Raw genomic sequence first — 15,030 nt, 5'->3', positions numbered from 1 at the left:
ACGCCGTTTGACTGCCAAAGGATTCAAACTCAGAACCCCCGGCACCTAATGTTTAGATATTAAACCTTTGAGCTATCGGCAGCACCTGCTGGTCAGGCAGGGCAAATCGCGGGAGCTAAGGGCCTGCATGGTCAAATTAAACAACTTTGGCAAATCAAGCATTTGATAGCAAAAGCCATCCTTTTCAGTGTGGTGTTTTTAATCTTGTTCACACTTTGGCACCATCTGGGCTCTGCTTGTGTGACTGTGGGAGATATCGGAAGCACAGCACCCAGCTTGGGTAGCGTGGCCGAGCGGTCAAAGGTGCTGGATTTAGGCTCCAGTCTCATTTGAGGCGTGGGTTCAAATCCCACCGCTGCCATGTTTTGTTAAAGTAGACCAGTGTGCTTAGGAAGGCTCGTTTGTTCATTTGCTCTTTGTTAATAACTAGTGTTCAATTGGTATTCTGTCGTCCTGGGAAACAAGACCCTTAGCAAGTCTCTAATCTCCTAAAGTGTTGCAGAAAGATACTTTAAGCCTACTTGAAGTAATTCTATATTACCAAGCTCTAACCCCAGTCAGCTTCTGCTGCAGGAAGAGCTTGGTTGGCCCGGTATAATGCCTAGTGGAATCAGTTATTTCTTCAAAGTCCCCTCACCCATTCAATCTTGCATTACACAGGGCCAGCTCTGCCCTTCCTGCTGGAGAAACCGGCAACTGTTGACTCTTCATTATGAATAGTGAAGTGAGGGACTCGAACCTGAAACGCTTCCTTTAGTGAGTAATCCCCCTTGGAGAGTTGTGCAGAAATGGCTTGACTAGGTAGCGTGGCCGAGCGGTCTAAGGCGCTGGATTAAGGCTCCAGTCTCTTTGGAGGCGTGGGTTCAAATCCCACCGCTGCCATGCTTTTTAACTCTGTTTGACATTTGTTCCCGAAATGCACTCAGCAACACAAGATTCCTTCCCGCAAACTAACCATATGCCCCTGAAGGCCACACGTGGAAAAGCAACACAAGTATTGATTTAGTCATATAAACAACGGTAAGAAAGACACACAAGACCTCCAAAAACATAAAAAGGTTAATTGACAGTTTCGAATGACTTACGCCTTTTGACTGCCAAAGGATTCAAACTCAGAACCCCCGGCACCTAATGCTTAGATATTTAACCTTTGAGCTATCGGCAGCACCTGCTGGTCAGGCAGGGCAAATCGCGGGAGCTAAGGGCCTGCATGGTAAAATTAAACAACTTTGGCAAATCAAGCATTTGATAGCAAAAGCCATCCTTTTCAGTGTGGTGTTTTTAATCTTGTTCACACTTTGGCACCATCTGGGCTCTGCTTGGCTGAGCTTGGTTGGCCCGGTATAATGCCTAGTGGAATCAGTGTTATTTCTTCAAAGTCCCCTCACCCATTCAATCTTGCATTACACAGGGCCAGCTCTGCCCTTCCTGCTGGAGAAACCGGCAACTGTTGACTCTTCATTATGAATAGTGAAGTGAGGGACTCGAACATGAAACGCTTCCTTTAGTGAGTAATCCCCCTTGGAGAGCGGTGCAGAAACAGCGTGACTTGGTAGCGTGGCCGAGCGGTCTAAGGCGCTGGATTAAGGCTCCAGTCTCTTTGGAGGCGTGGGTTCAAATCCCACCGCTGCCATGCTTTTTCCCTCTGTTTGTCATTTGTTCCCGAAATGCACTCAGCAACACAAGATTCCTTCCCGCAAACTAACCATATGCCCCTGAAGGCCACACGTGGAAAAGCAACACAAGGATTGATTTAGTCATATAAACAACAGTAAGAAAGACACACAAGACCTCCAAAAACATAAAAAGGTTAATTGACAGTTTCGAAGGACTTACGCCGTTTGACTGCCAAAGGATTCAAACTCAGAACCCCCGGCACCTAATGCTTAGATATTAAACCTTTGAGCTATCGGCAGCACGTGCTGGTCAGGCAGGGCAAATCGCGGGTGCTAAGGGCCTGCATGGTCAAATTAAACAACTTTGGCAAATCAAGCATTTGATAGCAAAAGCCATCCTTTTCAGTGTGGTGTTTTTAATCTTGTTCACACTTTGGCACCATCTGGGCTCTGCTTGTGTGACTGTGGGAGATATCGGAAGCACAGCACCCAGCTTGGGTAGCGTGGCCGAGCGGTCTAAGGCGCTGGATTTAGGCTCCAGTCTCATTTGAGGCGTGGGTTCAAATCCCACCGCTGCCATGTTTTGTTAAAGTAGACCAGTGTGCTTAGGAAGGCTTGTTTCTTCATTTGCTCTTTGTTAAAAACTAGTGTTCAATTGGTATTCTGTCGTCCTGGGAAACAAGACCCTTAGCAAGTCTCTAATCTCCTAAAGTGTTGCAGAAAGATACTTTAAGCCTACTTGAAGTAATTCTATATTACCAAGATCTAACCCCAGTCAGCTTCTGCTGCAGGAAGAGCTTGGTTGGCCCGGTATAATGCCTAGTGGAATCATTGTTATTTCTTCAAAGTCCCCTCACCCATTCAATCTTGCATTGCACAGGGCCAGCTCTGCCCTTCGTGCTGGAGAAACCGGCAACTGTTGACTCTTCATTATGAATAGTGAAGTGAGGGACTCGAACCTGAAACGCTTCCTTTAGTGAGTAATCCCCCTTGGAGAGTGGTGCAGAATTGGCATGACTTGATAGCGTGGCCGAGCGGCCTAAGGCGCTGGATTAAGGCACCAGTCTCTTCGGAGGCGTGGGTTCAAATCCCACCGCTGCCTTGCTTTTTCCCTCTGTTTGTCATTTGTTCCCGAAATGCACTCAGCAACACAAGATTCCTTCCCTGAAGGCCACACGTGGAAAAGCAACACAAGGATTGATTTAGTCATATAAACAACGGTAAGAAAGACACACAAGACCTCCAAAAACATAAAAAGGTTAATTGACGGTTTCGAATGACTTACGCCGTTTGACTGCCAAAGGATTCAAACTCAGAACCCCCGGCACCTAATGCTTAGATATTAAACCTTTGAGCTATCGGCAGCACCTGTTGGTCAGGCAGGGCAAATCGCGGGAGCTAAGGGCCTGCATGGTCAAATTAAACAACTTTGGCAAATCAAGCATTTGATAGCAAAAGCCATCCTTTTCAGTGTGGTGTTTTTAATCTTGTTCACACTTTGGCACCATCTGGGCTCTGCTTGGCTGAGCTTGGTTGGCCCGGTATAATGCCTAGTGGAATCAGTGTTATTTCTTCAAAGTCCCCTCACCCATTCAATCTTGCATTACACAGGGCCAGCTCTGCCCTTCCTGCTGGAGAAACCGGCAACTGTTGACTCTTCATTATGAATAGTGAAGTGAGGGACTCGAACCTGAAACGCTTCCTTTAGTGAGTAATCCCCCTTGGAGAGTGGTGCAGAAACGGCATGACTTGGTAGCGTGGCCGAGCGGTCTAAGGCGCTGGATTAAGGCTCCAGTCTCTTCGGAGGCGTGGGTTCAAATCCCACTGCTGCCATGCTTTTTCCCTCTGTTTGTCATTTGTTCCCGAAATGCACTCAGCAACACAAGATTCCTTCCCGCAAACTAACCATATGCCCCTGAAGGCCACACGTGGAAAAGCAACACAAGGATTGATTTAGTCATATAAACAACAGTAAGAAAGACACACAAGACCTCCAAAAACATAAAAAGGTTAATTGACAGTTTCGAATGACTTACGCCGTTTGACTGCCAAAGGATTCAAACTCAGAAGCCCCAGCACCTAATGCTTAGATATTAAACCTTTGAGCTATCGGCAGCACCTGCTGGTCAGGCAGGGCAAATCGCGGGAGCTAAGGGCCTGCATGGTCAAATTAAACAACTTTGGCAAATCAAGCATTTGATAGCAAAAGCCATCCTTTTCAGTGTGGTGTTTTTAATCTTGTTCACACTTTGGCACCATCTGGGCTCTGCTTGTGTGACTGTGGGAGATATCGGAAGCACAGCACCCATCTTGGGTAGCGTGGCCGAGCGGTCTAAGGCGCTGGATTTAGGTTCCAGTCTCATTTGAGGCGTGGGTTCAAATCCCACCGCTGTCATGTTTTGTTAAAGTAGACCAGTGTGCTTAGGAAGGCTTGTTTGTTCATTTGCTCTTTGTTAAAAACTAGTGTTCAATTGGTATTCTGTCGTCCTGGGAAACAAGACCCTTAGCAAGTCTCTAATCTCCTAAAGTGTTGCAGAAAGATACTTTAAGCCTACTTGAAGTAATTCTATATTACCAAGCTCTAACCCCAGTCAGCTTCTGCTGCAGGAAGAGCTTGGTTGGCCTGGTATAATGCCTAGTGGAATCAGTGTTATTTCTTCAAAGTCCCCTCACCCATTCAATCTTGCATTACACAGGGCCAGCTCTGCCCTTCCTGCTGGAGAAACCGGCAACTGTTGACTCTTCATTATGAATAGTGAAGTGAGGGACTCGAACCTGAAACGCTTCCTTTAGTGAGTAATCCCCCTTGGAGAGTGGTGCAGAAACGGCGTGACTTGGTAGCGTGGCCGAGCGGTCTAATGCGCTGGGTTAAGGCTCCAGTCTCTTCGGAGGCGTGGGTTCAAATCCCACCGCTCCCATGCTTTTTTCCCTCTGTTTGTCATTTGTTCCCGAAATGCACTCAGCAACACAAGATTCCTTCCCGCAAACTAACCATATGCCCCTGAAGGCCACACGTGGAAAAGCAACACAAGGATTGATTTAGTCATATAAACAACGGTAAGAAAGACACACAAGACCTCCGAAAACATAAAAAGGTTAATTGACGGTATCGAATGACTTACACCGTTTGACTGCCAAAGGATTCAAACTCAGAACCCCCGGCACCTAATGCTTAGATATTAAACCTTTGAGCTATCGGCAGCACCTGCTGGTCAGGCAGGGCAAATCGCGGGAGCTAAGGGCCTGCATGGTCAAATTAAACAACTTTGGCAAATCAAGCATTTGATAGCAAAAGCCATCCTTTTCAGTGTGGTGTTTTTAATCTTGTTCACACTTTGGCACCATCTGGGCTCTGCTTGTGTGACTGTGGGAGATATCGGAAGCAGAGCACCCAGCTTGGGTAGCGTGGCCGAGCGGTCTAAGGCGCTGGATTTAGGCTCCAGTCTCATTTGAGGCATGGGTTCAAATCCCACCGCTGCAATGTTTTGTTAAAGTAGACCAGTGTGCTTAGGAAGGCTTGTTTGTTCATTTGCTCTTTGTTAAAAACTAGTGTTCAATTGGTATTCTGTCGTCCTGGGAAACAAGACCCTTAGCAAGTCTCTAATCTCCTAAAGTGTTGCAGAAAGATACTTTAAGCCTACTTGAAGTAATTCTATATTACCAAGCTCTAACCCCAGTCAGCTTCTGCTGCAGGAAGAGCTTGGTTGGCCCGGTATAATGCCTAGTGGAATCAGTGTTATTTCTTCAAAGTCCCCTCACCCATTCAATCTTGCATTACACAGGGCCAGCTCTGCCCTTCCTGCTGGAGAAACCGGCAACTGTTGACTCTTCATTATGAATAGTGAAGTGAGGGACTCGAACCTGAAACGCTTCCTTTAGTGAGTAATCCCCCTTGGAGAGTGGTGCAGAGACAGCATGACTTGGTAGCGTGGCCGAGCGGTCTAAGGCGCTGGATTAAGGCTCCAGTCTCTTTGGAGGCGTGGGTTCAAATCCCACCGCTGCCATGCTTTTTCCCTCTGTTTGTCATTTGTTCCCGAAATCCACTCAGCAACACAAGATTCCTTCCCGCAAACTAACCATATGCCCCTGAAGGCCACACGTGGAAAAGCAACACAAGGATTAATTTAGTCATATAAACAACGGTAAGAAAGACACACAAGACCTCCGAAAACATAAAAAGGTTAATTGACGGTTTCGAATGACTTACGCTGTTTGACTGCCAAAGGATTCAAACTCAGAACCCCCGGCACCTAATGTTTAGATATTAAACCTTTGAGCTATCGGCAGCACCTGCTGGTCAGGCAGGGCAAATCGCGGGAGCTAAGGGCCTGCATGGTCAAATTAAACAACTTTGGCAAATCAAGCATTTGATAGCAAAAGCCATCCTTTTCAGTGTGGTGTTTTTAATCTTGTTCACACTTTGGCACCATCTGGGCTCTGCTTGTGTGACTGTGGGAGATATCGGAAGCACAGCACCCAGCTTGGGTAGCGTGGCCGAGCGGTCTAAGGCGCTGGATTTAGGCTCCAGTCTCATTTGAGGCGTGGGTTCAAATCCCACCGCTGCCATGTTTTGTTAAAGTAGACCAGTGTGCTTAGGAAGCCTTTTTTGTTCATTTGCTCTTTGTTAAAAACTAGTGTTCAATTGGTATTCTGTCGTCCTGGGAAACAAGACCCTTAGCAAGTCTCTAATCTCCTAAAGTGTTGCAGAAAGATACTTTAAGCCTACTTGAAGTAATTCTATATTACCAAGCTCTAACCCCAGTCAGCTTCTGCTGCAGGAAGAGCTTGGTTGGCCCGGTATAATGCCTAGTGGAATCAGTGTTATTTCTTCAAAGTCCCCTCACCCATTCAATCTTGCATTACACAGGGCCAGCTCTGCCCTTCCTGCTGGAGAAACCGGCAACTGTTGACTCTTCATTATGAATAGTGAAGTGAGGGACTCGAACCTGAAACGCTTCCTTTAGTGAGTAATCCCCCTTGGAGAGTGGTGCAAAAACAGCATGACTTGGTAGCGTGGCCGAGCGGTCTAAGGCGCTGGATTAAGGCTCCAGTCTCTTCGGAGGCGTGGGTTCAAATCCCACCGCTGCCATGCTTTTTCCCTCTGTTTGTCATTTGTTCCCGAAATGCACTCAGCAAAAAAAGATTCCTTCCCGCAAACTAACCATATGCCCCTGAAGGCCACACGTGGAAAAGCAACACAAGGATTGATTTAGTCATATAAACAACGGTAAGAAAGACACACAAGACCTCCAAAAACATAAAAAGGTTAATTGACAGTTTCGAATGACTTACGCCTTTTGACTGCCAAAGGATTCAAAATCAGAACCCCCGGCACCTAATGCTTAGATATTTAACCTTTGAGCTATCGGCAGCACCTGCTGGTCAGGCAGGGCAAATCGCGGGAGCTAAGGGCCTGCATGGTCAAATTAAACAACTTTGGCAAATCAAGCATTTGATAGCAAAAGCCATCCTTTTCAGTGTGGTGTTTTTAATCTTGTTCACACTTTGGCACCATCTGGGCTCTGCTTGTGTGACTGTGGGAGATATCGGAAGCACAGCTCCCAGCTTGGGTAGCGTGGTCGAGCGGTCTAAGGCTCTGGATTTAGGCTCCAGTCTCATTTGAGGCGTGGGTTCAAATCCCGCCGCTGCCATGTTTTGTTAAAGTAGACCAGTGTGCTTAGGAAGGCTTTTTTGTTCATTTGCTCTTTGTTAAAAACTAGTGTTCAATTGGTATTCTGTCGTCCTGGGAAACAAGACCCTTAGCAAGTCTCTAATCTCCTAAAGTGTTGCAGAAAGATACTTTAAGCCTACTTGAAGTAATTCTATATTACCAAGCTCTAACCCCAGTCAGCTTCTGCTGCAGGAAGAGCTTGGTTGGCCCGGTATAATGCCTAGTGGAATCAGTGTTATTTCTTCAAAGTCCCCTCACCCATTCAATCTTGCATTACACAGGGCCAGCTCTGCCCTTCCTGCTGGAGAAACCGGCAACTGTTGACTCTTCATTATGAATAGTGAAGTGAGGGACTCGAACCTGAAACACTTCCTTTAGTGAGTAATCCCCCTTGGAGAGTGGTGCAGCGACAGCATGACTTGGTAGCGTGGCCGAGCGGTCTAAGGCGCTGGATTAAGGCTCCAGTCTCTTTGGAGGCGAGGGTTTAAATCCCACCGCTGCCATGCTTTTTCCCTCTATTTGTCATTTGTTCCCGAAATGCACTCAGCAAAAAAAGATTCCTTCCCGCAAACTAACCATATGCCCCTGAAGGCCACACGTGGAAAAGCAACACAAGGATTGATTTAGTCATATAAACAACGGTAAGAAAGACACACAAGACCTCCAAAAACATAAAAAGGTTAATTGACAGTTTCGAATGACTTACGCCTTTTGACTGCCAAAGGATTCAAACTCAGAACCCCCGGCACCTAATGCTTAGATATTTAACCTTTGAGCTATCGGCAGCACCTGCTGGTCAGGCAGGGCAAATCGCGGGAGCTAAGGGCCTGCATGGTCAAATTAAACAACTTTGGCAAATCAAGCATTTGATAGCAAAAGCCATCCTTTTCAGTGTGGTGTTTTTAATCTTGTTCACACTTTGGCACCATCTGGGCTCTGCTTGTGTGACTGTGGGAGATATCGGAAGCACAGCTCCCAGCTTGGGTAGCGTGGCCGAGCGGTCTAAGGCGCTGGATTTAGGCTCCAGTCTCATTTGAGGCGTGGGTTCAAATCCCGCCGCTGCCATGTTTTGTTAAAGTAGACCAGTGTGCTTAGGAAGGCTTTTTTGTTCATTTGCTCTTTGTTAAAAACTAGTGTTCAATTGGTATTCTGTCGTCCTGGGAAACAAGACCCTTAGCAAGTCTCTAATCTCCTAAAGTGTTGCAGAAAGATACTTTAAGCCTACTTGAAGTAATTCTATATTACCAAGCTCTAACCCCAGTCAGCTTCTGCTGCAGGAAGAGCTTGGTTGGCCCGGTATAATGCCTAGTGGAATCAGTGTTATTTCTTCAAAGTCCCCTCACCCATTCAATCTTGCATTACACAGGGCCAGCTCTGCCCTTCCTGCTGGAGAAACCGGCAACTGTTGACTCTTCATTATGAATAGTGAAGTGAGGGACTCGAACCTGAAACACTTCCTTTAGTGAGTAATCCCCCTTGGAGAGTGGTGCAGCGACAGCATGACTTGGTAGCGTGGCCGAGCGGTCTAAGGCGCTGGATTAAGGCTCCAGTCTCTTTGGAGGCGAGGGTTTAAATCCCACCGCTGCCATGCTTTTTCCCTCTGTTTGTCATTTGTTCCCGAAATGCACTCAGCAACACAAGATTCCTTCCCGCAAACTAACCATATGCCCCTGAAGGCCACACGTGGAAAAGCAACACAAGGATTAATTTAGTCATATAAACAACGGTAAGAAAGACACACAAGACCTCCGAAAACATAAAAAGTTTAATTGACGGTTTCGAATGACTTACGCCGTTTGACTGCCAAAGGATTCAAACTCAGAACCCCCGGCACCTAATGTTTAGATATTAAACCTTTGAGCTATCGGCAGCACCAGCTGGTCAGGCAGGGCAAATCGCGGGAGCTAAGGGCCTGCATGGTCAAATTAAACAACTTTGGCAAATCAAGCATTTGATAGCAAAAGCCATCCTTTTCAGTGTGGTGTTTTTAATCTTGTTCACACTTTGGCACCATCTGGGCTCTGCTTGTGTGACTGTGGGAGATATCGGAAGCACAGCACACAGCTTGGGTAGCGTGGCCGAGCGGTCTAAGGCGCTAGATTTAGGCTCCAGTCTCATTTGAGGCGTGGGTTCAAATCCCACCGCTGCCATGTTTTGTTAAAGTAGACCAGTGTGCTTAGGAAGGCTTTTTTGTTCATTTGCTCTTTGTTAAAAACTAGTGTTCAATTGGTATTCTGTCGTCCTGGGAAACAAGACCCTTAGCAAGTCTCTAATCTCCTAAAGTGTTGCAGAAAGATACTTTAAGCCTACTTGAAGTAATTCTATATTACCAAGCTCTAACCCCAGTCAGCTTCTGCTGCAGGAAGAGCTTGGTTGGCCCGGTATAATGCCTAGTGGAATCAGTGTTATTTCTTCAAAGTCCCCTCACCCATTCAATCTTGCATTACACAGGGCCAGCTCTGCCCTTCCTGCTGGAGAAACCGGCAACTGTTGACTCTTCATTATGAATTGTGAAGTGAGGGACTCGAACCTGAAACGCTTCCTTTAGTGAGTAATCCCCCTTGGAGAGTGGTGCAAAAACAGCATGACTTGGTAGCGTGGCCGAGCGGTCTAAGGCGCTGGATTAAGGCTCCAGTCTCTTCGGAGGCGTGGGTTCAAATCCCACCGCTGCCATGCTTTTTCCCTCTGTTTGTCATTTGTTCCCGAAATGCACTCAGCAACACAAGATTCCTTCCCGCAAACTAACCATATGCCCCTGAAGGCCACACGTGGAAAAGCAACACAAGGATTGATTTAGTCATATAAACAACAGTAAGAAAGACACACAAGACCTCCAAAAACATAAAAAGGTTAATTGACAGTTTCGAATGACTTACGCCGTTTGACTGCCAAAGGATTCAAACTCAGAACCCCCGGCACCTAATGCTTAGATATTAAACCTTTGAGCTATTGGCAGCACCTGCTGGTCAGGCAGGGCAAATCGCGGGAGCTAAGGGCCTGCATGGTCAAATTAAACAACTTTGGCAAATCAAGCATTTGATAGCAAAAGCCATCCTTTTCAGTGTGGTGTTTTTAATCTTGTTCACACTTTGGCACCATCTGGGCTCTGCTTGTGTGACTGTGGGAGATATCGGAAGCACAGCACACAGCTTGGGTAGCGTGGCCGAGCGGTCTAAGGCGCTAGATTTAGGCTCCAGTCTCATTTGAGGCGTGGGTTCAAATCCCACCGCTGCCATGTTTTGTTAAAGTAGACCAGAGTGCTTAGGAAGGCTTTTTTGTTCATTTGCTCTTTGTTAAAAACTAGTGTTCAATTGGTATTCTGTCGTCCTGGGAAACAAGACCCTTAGCAAGTCTCTAATCTCCTAAAGTGTTGCAGAAAGATACTTTAAGCCTACTTGAAGTAATTCTATATTACCAAGCTCTAACCCCAGTCAGCTTCTGCTGCAGGAAGAGCTTGGTTGGCCCGGTATAATGCCTAGTGGAATCAGTGTTATCAGTCTCATTTGAGGCGTGGGTTCAAATCCCACCACTGCCATGTTTTGTTAAAGTAGACCAGTGTGCTTAGGAAGGTTTGTTTGTTCATTTGCTCTTTGTTAAAAACTAGTGTTCAATTGGTATTCTGTCGTCCTGGGAAACAAGACCCTTAGCAAGTCTCTAATCTCCTAAAGTGTTGCAGAAAGATACTTTAAGCCTACTTGAAGTAATTCTATATTACCAAGCTCTAACCCCAGTCAGCCTCTGCTGCAGGAAGAGCTTGGTTGGCCCGGTATAATGCCTAGTGGAATCTGTTATTTCTTCAAAGTCCCCTCACCCATTCAATCTTGCATTACACAGGGCCAGCTCTGCCCTTCCTGCTGGAGAAACCGGCAACTGTTGACTCTTCATTATGAATAGTGAAGTGAGGGACTCGAACCTGAAACGCTTCCTTTAGTGAGTAATCCCCCTTGGAGAGTTGTGCAGAAACGGCTTGACTCGGTAGCGTGGCCGAGCGGTCTAAGGTGCAGGATTAAGGCTCCAGTCTCTTCGGAGGCGTGGGTTCAAATCCCACCGCTGCCATGCTTTTTCCCTCTGTTTGTCATTTGTTCCCGAAATGCACTCAGCAACACAAGATTCCTTCCCGCAAACTAACCATATGCCCCTGAAGGCCACACGTGGAAAAGCAACACAAGGATTGATTTAGTCATATAAACAACGGTAAGAAAGACACACAAGACCTCCAAAAACATAAAAAGGTTAATTGACAGTTTCGAATGACTTACGCCTTTTGACTGCCAAAGGATTCAAACTCAGAACCCCCGGCACCTAATGCTTAGATATTTAACCTTTGAGCTATCGGCAGCACCTGCTGGTCAGGCAGGGCAAATCGCGGGAGCTAAGGGCCTGCATGGTCAAATTAAACAACTTTGGCAAATCAAGCATTTGATAGCAAAAGCCATCCTTTTCAGTGTGGTGTTTTTAATCTTGTTCACACTTTGGCACCATCTGGGCTCTGCTTGTGTGACTGTGGGAGATATCGGAAGCACAGCACCCAGCTTGGGTAGCGTGGCCGAGCGGTCTAAGGCGCTAGATTTAGGCTCCAGTCTCATTTGAGGCATGGGTTCAAATCCCACCGCTGCCATGTTTTGTTAAAGTAGACCAGTGTGCTGAGGAAGGCTTTTTTGTTCATTTGCTCTTTGTTAAAAACTAGTGTTCAATTGGTATTCTGTCGTCCTGGGAAACAAGACCCTTAGCAAGTCTCTAATCTCCTAAAGTGTTGCAGAAAGATACTTTAAGCCTACTTGAAGTAATTCTATATTACCAAGCTCTAACCCCAGTCAGCTTCTGCTGCAGGAAGAGCTTGGTTGGCCCGGTATAATGCCTAGTGGAATCAGTGTTATTTCTTCAAAGTCCCCTCACCCATTCAATCTTGCATTACACAGGGCCAGCTCTGCCCTTCCTGCTGGAGAAACCGGCAACTGTTGACTCTTCATTATGAATAGTGAAGTGAGGGACTCGAACCTGAAACGCTTCCTTTAGTGAGTAATCCCCCTTGGAGAGTGGTGCAGAAACGGCATGACTTGGTAGCGTGGCCGAGCGGTCTAAGGCGCTGGATTAAGGCTCCAGTCTCTTCGGAGGCGTGGGTTCAAATCCCACTGCTGCCATGCTTTTTCCCTCTGTTTGTCATTTGTTCCCGAAATGCACTCAGCAACACAAGATTCCTTCCCGCAAACTAACCATATGCCCCTGAAGGCCACACGTGGAAAAGCAACACAAGGATTAAATTAGTCATATAAACAAAGGTAAGAAAGACACACAAGACCTCCGAAAACATAAAAAGGTTAATTGACGGTTTCGAATGACTTACGCCGTTTGACTGCCAAAGGATTCAAACTCAGAACCCCCGGCACCTAATGCTTAGATATTAAACCTTTGAGCTATCGGCAGCACCTGCTGGTCAGGCAGGGCAAATCGCGGGAGCTAAGGGCCTGCATGGTCAAATTAAACAACTTTGGCAAATCAAGCATTTGATAGCAAAAGCCATCCTTTTCAGTGTGGTGTTTTTAATCTTGTTCACACTTTGGCACCATCTGGGCTCTGCTTGTGTGACTGTGGGAGATATCGGAAGCACAGCACCCAGCTTGGGTAGCGTGGCCGAGCGGTCTAAGGCGCTGGATTTAGGCTCCAGTCTCATTTGAGGCGTGGGTTCAAATCCCACCGCTGCCATGTTTTGTTAAAGTAGACCAGTGTGCTTAGGAAGGCTTTTTTGTTCATTTGCTCTTTGTTAAAAACTAGTGTTCAATTGGTATTCTGTCGTCCTGGGAAACAAGACCCTTAGCAAGTCTCTAATCTCCTAAAGTGTTGCAGAAAGATACTTTAAGCCTACTTGAAGTAATTCTATATTACCAAGCTCTAACCCCAGTCAGCTTCTGCTGCAGGAAGAGCTTGGTTGGCCCGGTATAATGCCTAGTGGAATCAGTGTTATTTCTTCAAAGTCCCCTCACCCATTCAATCTTGCATTACACAGGGCCAGCTCTGCCCTTCCTGCTGGAGAAACCGGCAACTGTTGACTCTTCATTATGAATAGTGAAGTGAGGGACTCGAACCTGAAACGCTTCCTTTAGTGAGTAATCCCCCTTGGAGAGTGGTGCAGAAACGGCATGACTTGGTAGCGTGGCCGAGCGGTCTAAGGCGCTGGATTAAGGCTCCAGTCTCTTCGGAGGCGTGGGTTCAAATCCCACTGCTGCCATGCTTTTTCCCTCTGTTTGTCATTTGTTCCCGAAATGCACTCAGCAACACAAGATTCCTTCCCGCAAACTAACCATATGCCCCTGAAGGCCACACGTGGAAAAGCAACACAAGGATTGATTTAGTCATATAAACAACAGTAAGAAAGACACACAAGACCTCCAAAAACATAAAAAGGTTAATTGACAGTTTCGAATGACTTACGCCGTTTGACTGCCAAAGGATTCAAACTCAGAACCCCCGGCACCTAATGCTTAGATATTAAACCTTTGAGCTATCGGCAGCACCTGCTGGTCAGGCAGGGCAAATCGCGGGAGCTAAGGGCCTGCATGGTCAAATTAAACAACTTTGGCAAATCAAGCATTTGATAGCAAAAGCCATCCTTTTCAGTGTGGTGTTTTTAATCTTGTTCACACTTTGGCACCATATGGGCTCTGCTTGTGTGACTGTGGGAGATATCGGAAGCACAGCACCCATCTTGGGTAGCGTGGCCGAGCGGTCTAAGGCGCTGGCTTTAGGTTCCAGTGTCATTTGAGGCATGGGTTCAAATCCCACCGCTGTCATGTTTTGTTAAAGTAGACCAGTGTGCTTAGGAAGGCTTGTTTGTTCATTTGCTCTTTGTTAAAAACTAGTGTTCAATTGGTATTCAGTCGTCCTGGGAAACAAGACCCTTAGCAAGTCTCTAATCTCCTAAAGTGTTGCAGAAAGATACTTTAAGCCTACTTGAAGTAATTCTATATTACCAAGCTCTAACCCCAGTCAGCTTCTGCTGCAGGAAGAGCTTGGTTGGCCCGGTATAATGCCTAGTGGAATCAGTGTTATTTCTTCAAAGTCCCCTCACCCATTCAATCTTGCATTACACAGGGCCAGCTCTGCCCTTCCCGCTGGAGAAACCGGCAACTGTTGACTCTTCATTATGAATAGTGAAGTGAGGGACTCGAACCTGAAACGCTTCCTTTAGTGAGTAATCACCCTTGGAGAGTGGCGCAGAAACAGCATGACTTGGTAGCGTGGCCGAGCGGTCTAAGGCGCTGGATTAAGGCTCCAGTCTCTTCGGAGGCGTGGGTTCAAATCCCACCGCTGCCATGCTTTTTCCCTCTGTTTGTCATTTGTTCCCGAAATGCACTCAGCAACACAAGATTCCTTCCCGCAAACTAACCATATGCCCCTGAAGGCCACACGTGGAAAAGCAACAAAAGGATTGATTTAGTCATATAAACAACAGTAAGAAAGACACACAAGACCTCCAAAAACATAAAAAGTTTAATTGACGGTTTCGAATGACTTACGCCGTTTGACTGCCAAAGGATTCAAACTCAGAACCCCCGGCACTTAATGTTTAGATATTAAACCTTTGAGCTATCGGCAGCACCTGCTGGTCAGGCAGGGCAAATCGCGGGAGCTAAGGGCCTGCATGGTCAAATTAAACAACTTTGGCAAATCAAGCATTTGATAGCAAAAGCCATCCTTTTCAGTGTGGTGTTTTTAATCTTGTTCACACTTTGGCACCATCTGGGC

At 46.5% G+C, this 15,030-nt stretch overlaps 24 non-coding genes across 24 annotated transcripts; all 24 read left to right on the top strand.

Annotated features, from left to right (window-relative positions):
- The first annotated feature begins 279 nt into the window (after positions 1 to 279).
- Positions 280 to 361, top strand: TRNAL-UAG (transfer RNA leucine (anticodon UAG)). The gene has a single exon. It is a non-coding gene; the product is annotated as a tRNA-Leu (tRNA).
- Positions 362 to 800: 439 nt separating this feature from the next.
- Positions 801 to 882, top strand: TRNAL-AAG (transfer RNA leucine (anticodon AAG)). The gene has a single exon. It is a non-coding gene; the product is annotated as a tRNA-Leu (tRNA).
- A 669-nt stretch (positions 883 to 1,551) lies between these two features.
- TRNAL-AAG (transfer RNA leucine (anticodon AAG)) lies at positions 1,552 to 1,633 on the top strand. The gene has a single exon. It is a non-coding gene; the product is annotated as a tRNA-Leu (tRNA).
- Positions 1,634 to 2,113: 480 nt separating this feature from the next.
- On the top strand, positions 2,114 to 2,195 carry TRNAL-UAG (transfer RNA leucine (anticodon UAG)). Its single transcript has one exon. It is a non-coding gene; the product is annotated as a tRNA-Leu (tRNA).
- A 1,172-nt stretch (positions 2,196 to 3,367) lies between these two features.
- On the top strand, positions 3,368 to 3,449 carry TRNAL-AAG (transfer RNA leucine (anticodon AAG)). Its single transcript has one exon. It is a non-coding gene; the product is annotated as a tRNA-Leu (tRNA).
- A 480-nt stretch (positions 3,450 to 3,929) lies between these two features.
- On the top strand, positions 3,930 to 4,011 carry TRNAL-UAG (transfer RNA leucine (anticodon UAG)). The gene has a single exon. It is a non-coding gene; the product is annotated as a tRNA-Leu (tRNA).
- Positions 4,012 to 5,015: 1,004 nt separating this feature from the next.
- TRNAL-UAG (transfer RNA leucine (anticodon UAG)) lies at positions 5,016 to 5,097 on the top strand. The gene has a single exon. It is a non-coding gene; the product is annotated as a tRNA-Leu (tRNA).
- Positions 5,098 to 5,538: 441 nt separating this feature from the next.
- Positions 5,539 to 5,620, top strand: TRNAL-AAG (transfer RNA leucine (anticodon AAG)). Its single transcript has one exon. It is a non-coding gene; the product is annotated as a tRNA-Leu (tRNA).
- Positions 5,621 to 6,100: 480 nt separating this feature from the next.
- Positions 6,101 to 6,182, top strand: TRNAL-UAG (transfer RNA leucine (anticodon UAG)). The gene has a single exon. It is a non-coding gene; the product is annotated as a tRNA-Leu (tRNA).
- A 441-nt stretch (positions 6,183 to 6,623) lies between these two features.
- TRNAL-AAG (transfer RNA leucine (anticodon AAG)) lies at positions 6,624 to 6,705 on the top strand. Its single transcript has one exon. It is a non-coding gene; the product is annotated as a tRNA-Leu (tRNA).
- A 480-nt stretch (positions 6,706 to 7,185) lies between these two features.
- Positions 7,186 to 7,267, top strand: TRNAL-UAG (transfer RNA leucine (anticodon UAG)). The gene has a single exon. It is a non-coding gene; the product is annotated as a tRNA-Leu (tRNA).
- A 441-nt stretch (positions 7,268 to 7,708) lies between these two features.
- On the top strand, positions 7,709 to 7,790 carry TRNAL-AAG (transfer RNA leucine (anticodon AAG)). Its single transcript has one exon. It is a non-coding gene; the product is annotated as a tRNA-Leu (tRNA).
- A 480-nt stretch (positions 7,791 to 8,270) lies between these two features.
- TRNAL-UAG (transfer RNA leucine (anticodon UAG)) lies at positions 8,271 to 8,352 on the top strand. The gene has a single exon. It is a non-coding gene; the product is annotated as a tRNA-Leu (tRNA).
- A 441-nt stretch (positions 8,353 to 8,793) lies between these two features.
- On the top strand, positions 8,794 to 8,875 carry TRNAL-AAG (transfer RNA leucine (anticodon AAG)). Its single transcript has one exon. It is a non-coding gene; the product is annotated as a tRNA-Leu (tRNA).
- A 480-nt stretch (positions 8,876 to 9,355) lies between these two features.
- TRNAL-UAG (transfer RNA leucine (anticodon UAG)) lies at positions 9,356 to 9,437 on the top strand. The gene has a single exon. It is a non-coding gene; the product is annotated as a tRNA-Leu (tRNA).
- A 441-nt stretch (positions 9,438 to 9,878) lies between these two features.
- Positions 9,879 to 9,960, top strand: TRNAL-AAG (transfer RNA leucine (anticodon AAG)). The gene has a single exon. It is a non-coding gene; the product is annotated as a tRNA-Leu (tRNA).
- A 480-nt stretch (positions 9,961 to 10,440) lies between these two features.
- On the top strand, positions 10,441 to 10,522 carry TRNAL-UAG (transfer RNA leucine (anticodon UAG)). The gene has a single exon. It is a non-coding gene; the product is annotated as a tRNA-Leu (tRNA).
- Positions 10,523 to 11,261: 739 nt separating this feature from the next.
- On the top strand, positions 11,262 to 11,343 carry TRNAL-AAG (transfer RNA leucine (anticodon AAG)). The gene has a single exon. It is a non-coding gene; the product is annotated as a tRNA-Leu (tRNA).
- Positions 11,344 to 11,823: 480 nt separating this feature from the next.
- Positions 11,824 to 11,905, top strand: TRNAL-UAG (transfer RNA leucine (anticodon UAG)). Its single transcript has one exon. It is a non-coding gene; the product is annotated as a tRNA-Leu (tRNA).
- A 441-nt stretch (positions 11,906 to 12,346) lies between these two features.
- TRNAL-AAG (transfer RNA leucine (anticodon AAG)) lies at positions 12,347 to 12,428 on the top strand. The gene has a single exon. It is a non-coding gene; the product is annotated as a tRNA-Leu (tRNA).
- Positions 12,429 to 12,908: 480 nt separating this feature from the next.
- TRNAL-UAG (transfer RNA leucine (anticodon UAG)) lies at positions 12,909 to 12,990 on the top strand. Its single transcript has one exon. It is a non-coding gene; the product is annotated as a tRNA-Leu (tRNA).
- Positions 12,991 to 13,431: 441 nt separating this feature from the next.
- TRNAL-AAG (transfer RNA leucine (anticodon AAG)) lies at positions 13,432 to 13,513 on the top strand. The gene has a single exon. It is a non-coding gene; the product is annotated as a tRNA-Leu (tRNA).
- A 480-nt stretch (positions 13,514 to 13,993) lies between these two features.
- TRNAL-UAG (transfer RNA leucine (anticodon UAG)) lies at positions 13,994 to 14,075 on the top strand. The gene has a single exon. It is a non-coding gene; the product is annotated as a tRNA-Leu (tRNA).
- Positions 14,076 to 14,516: 441 nt separating this feature from the next.
- On the top strand, positions 14,517 to 14,598 carry TRNAL-AAG (transfer RNA leucine (anticodon AAG)). The gene has a single exon. It is a non-coding gene; the product is annotated as a tRNA-Leu (tRNA).
- Positions 14,599 to 15,030: the final 432 nt, after the last annotated feature.

This window comes from Spea bombifrons, chromosome 4, assembly GCF_027358695.1.
Source record: "Spea bombifrons isolate aSpeBom1 chromosome 4, aSpeBom1.2.pri, whole genome shotgun sequence".
Lineage (NCBI taxonomy): Eukaryota > Metazoa > Chordata > Amphibia > Anura > Pelobatidae > Spea > Spea bombifrons.
Note: the sequence above shows the minus strand (reverse complement) of the source record. Positions and strands in the feature narration are given on the sequence as shown.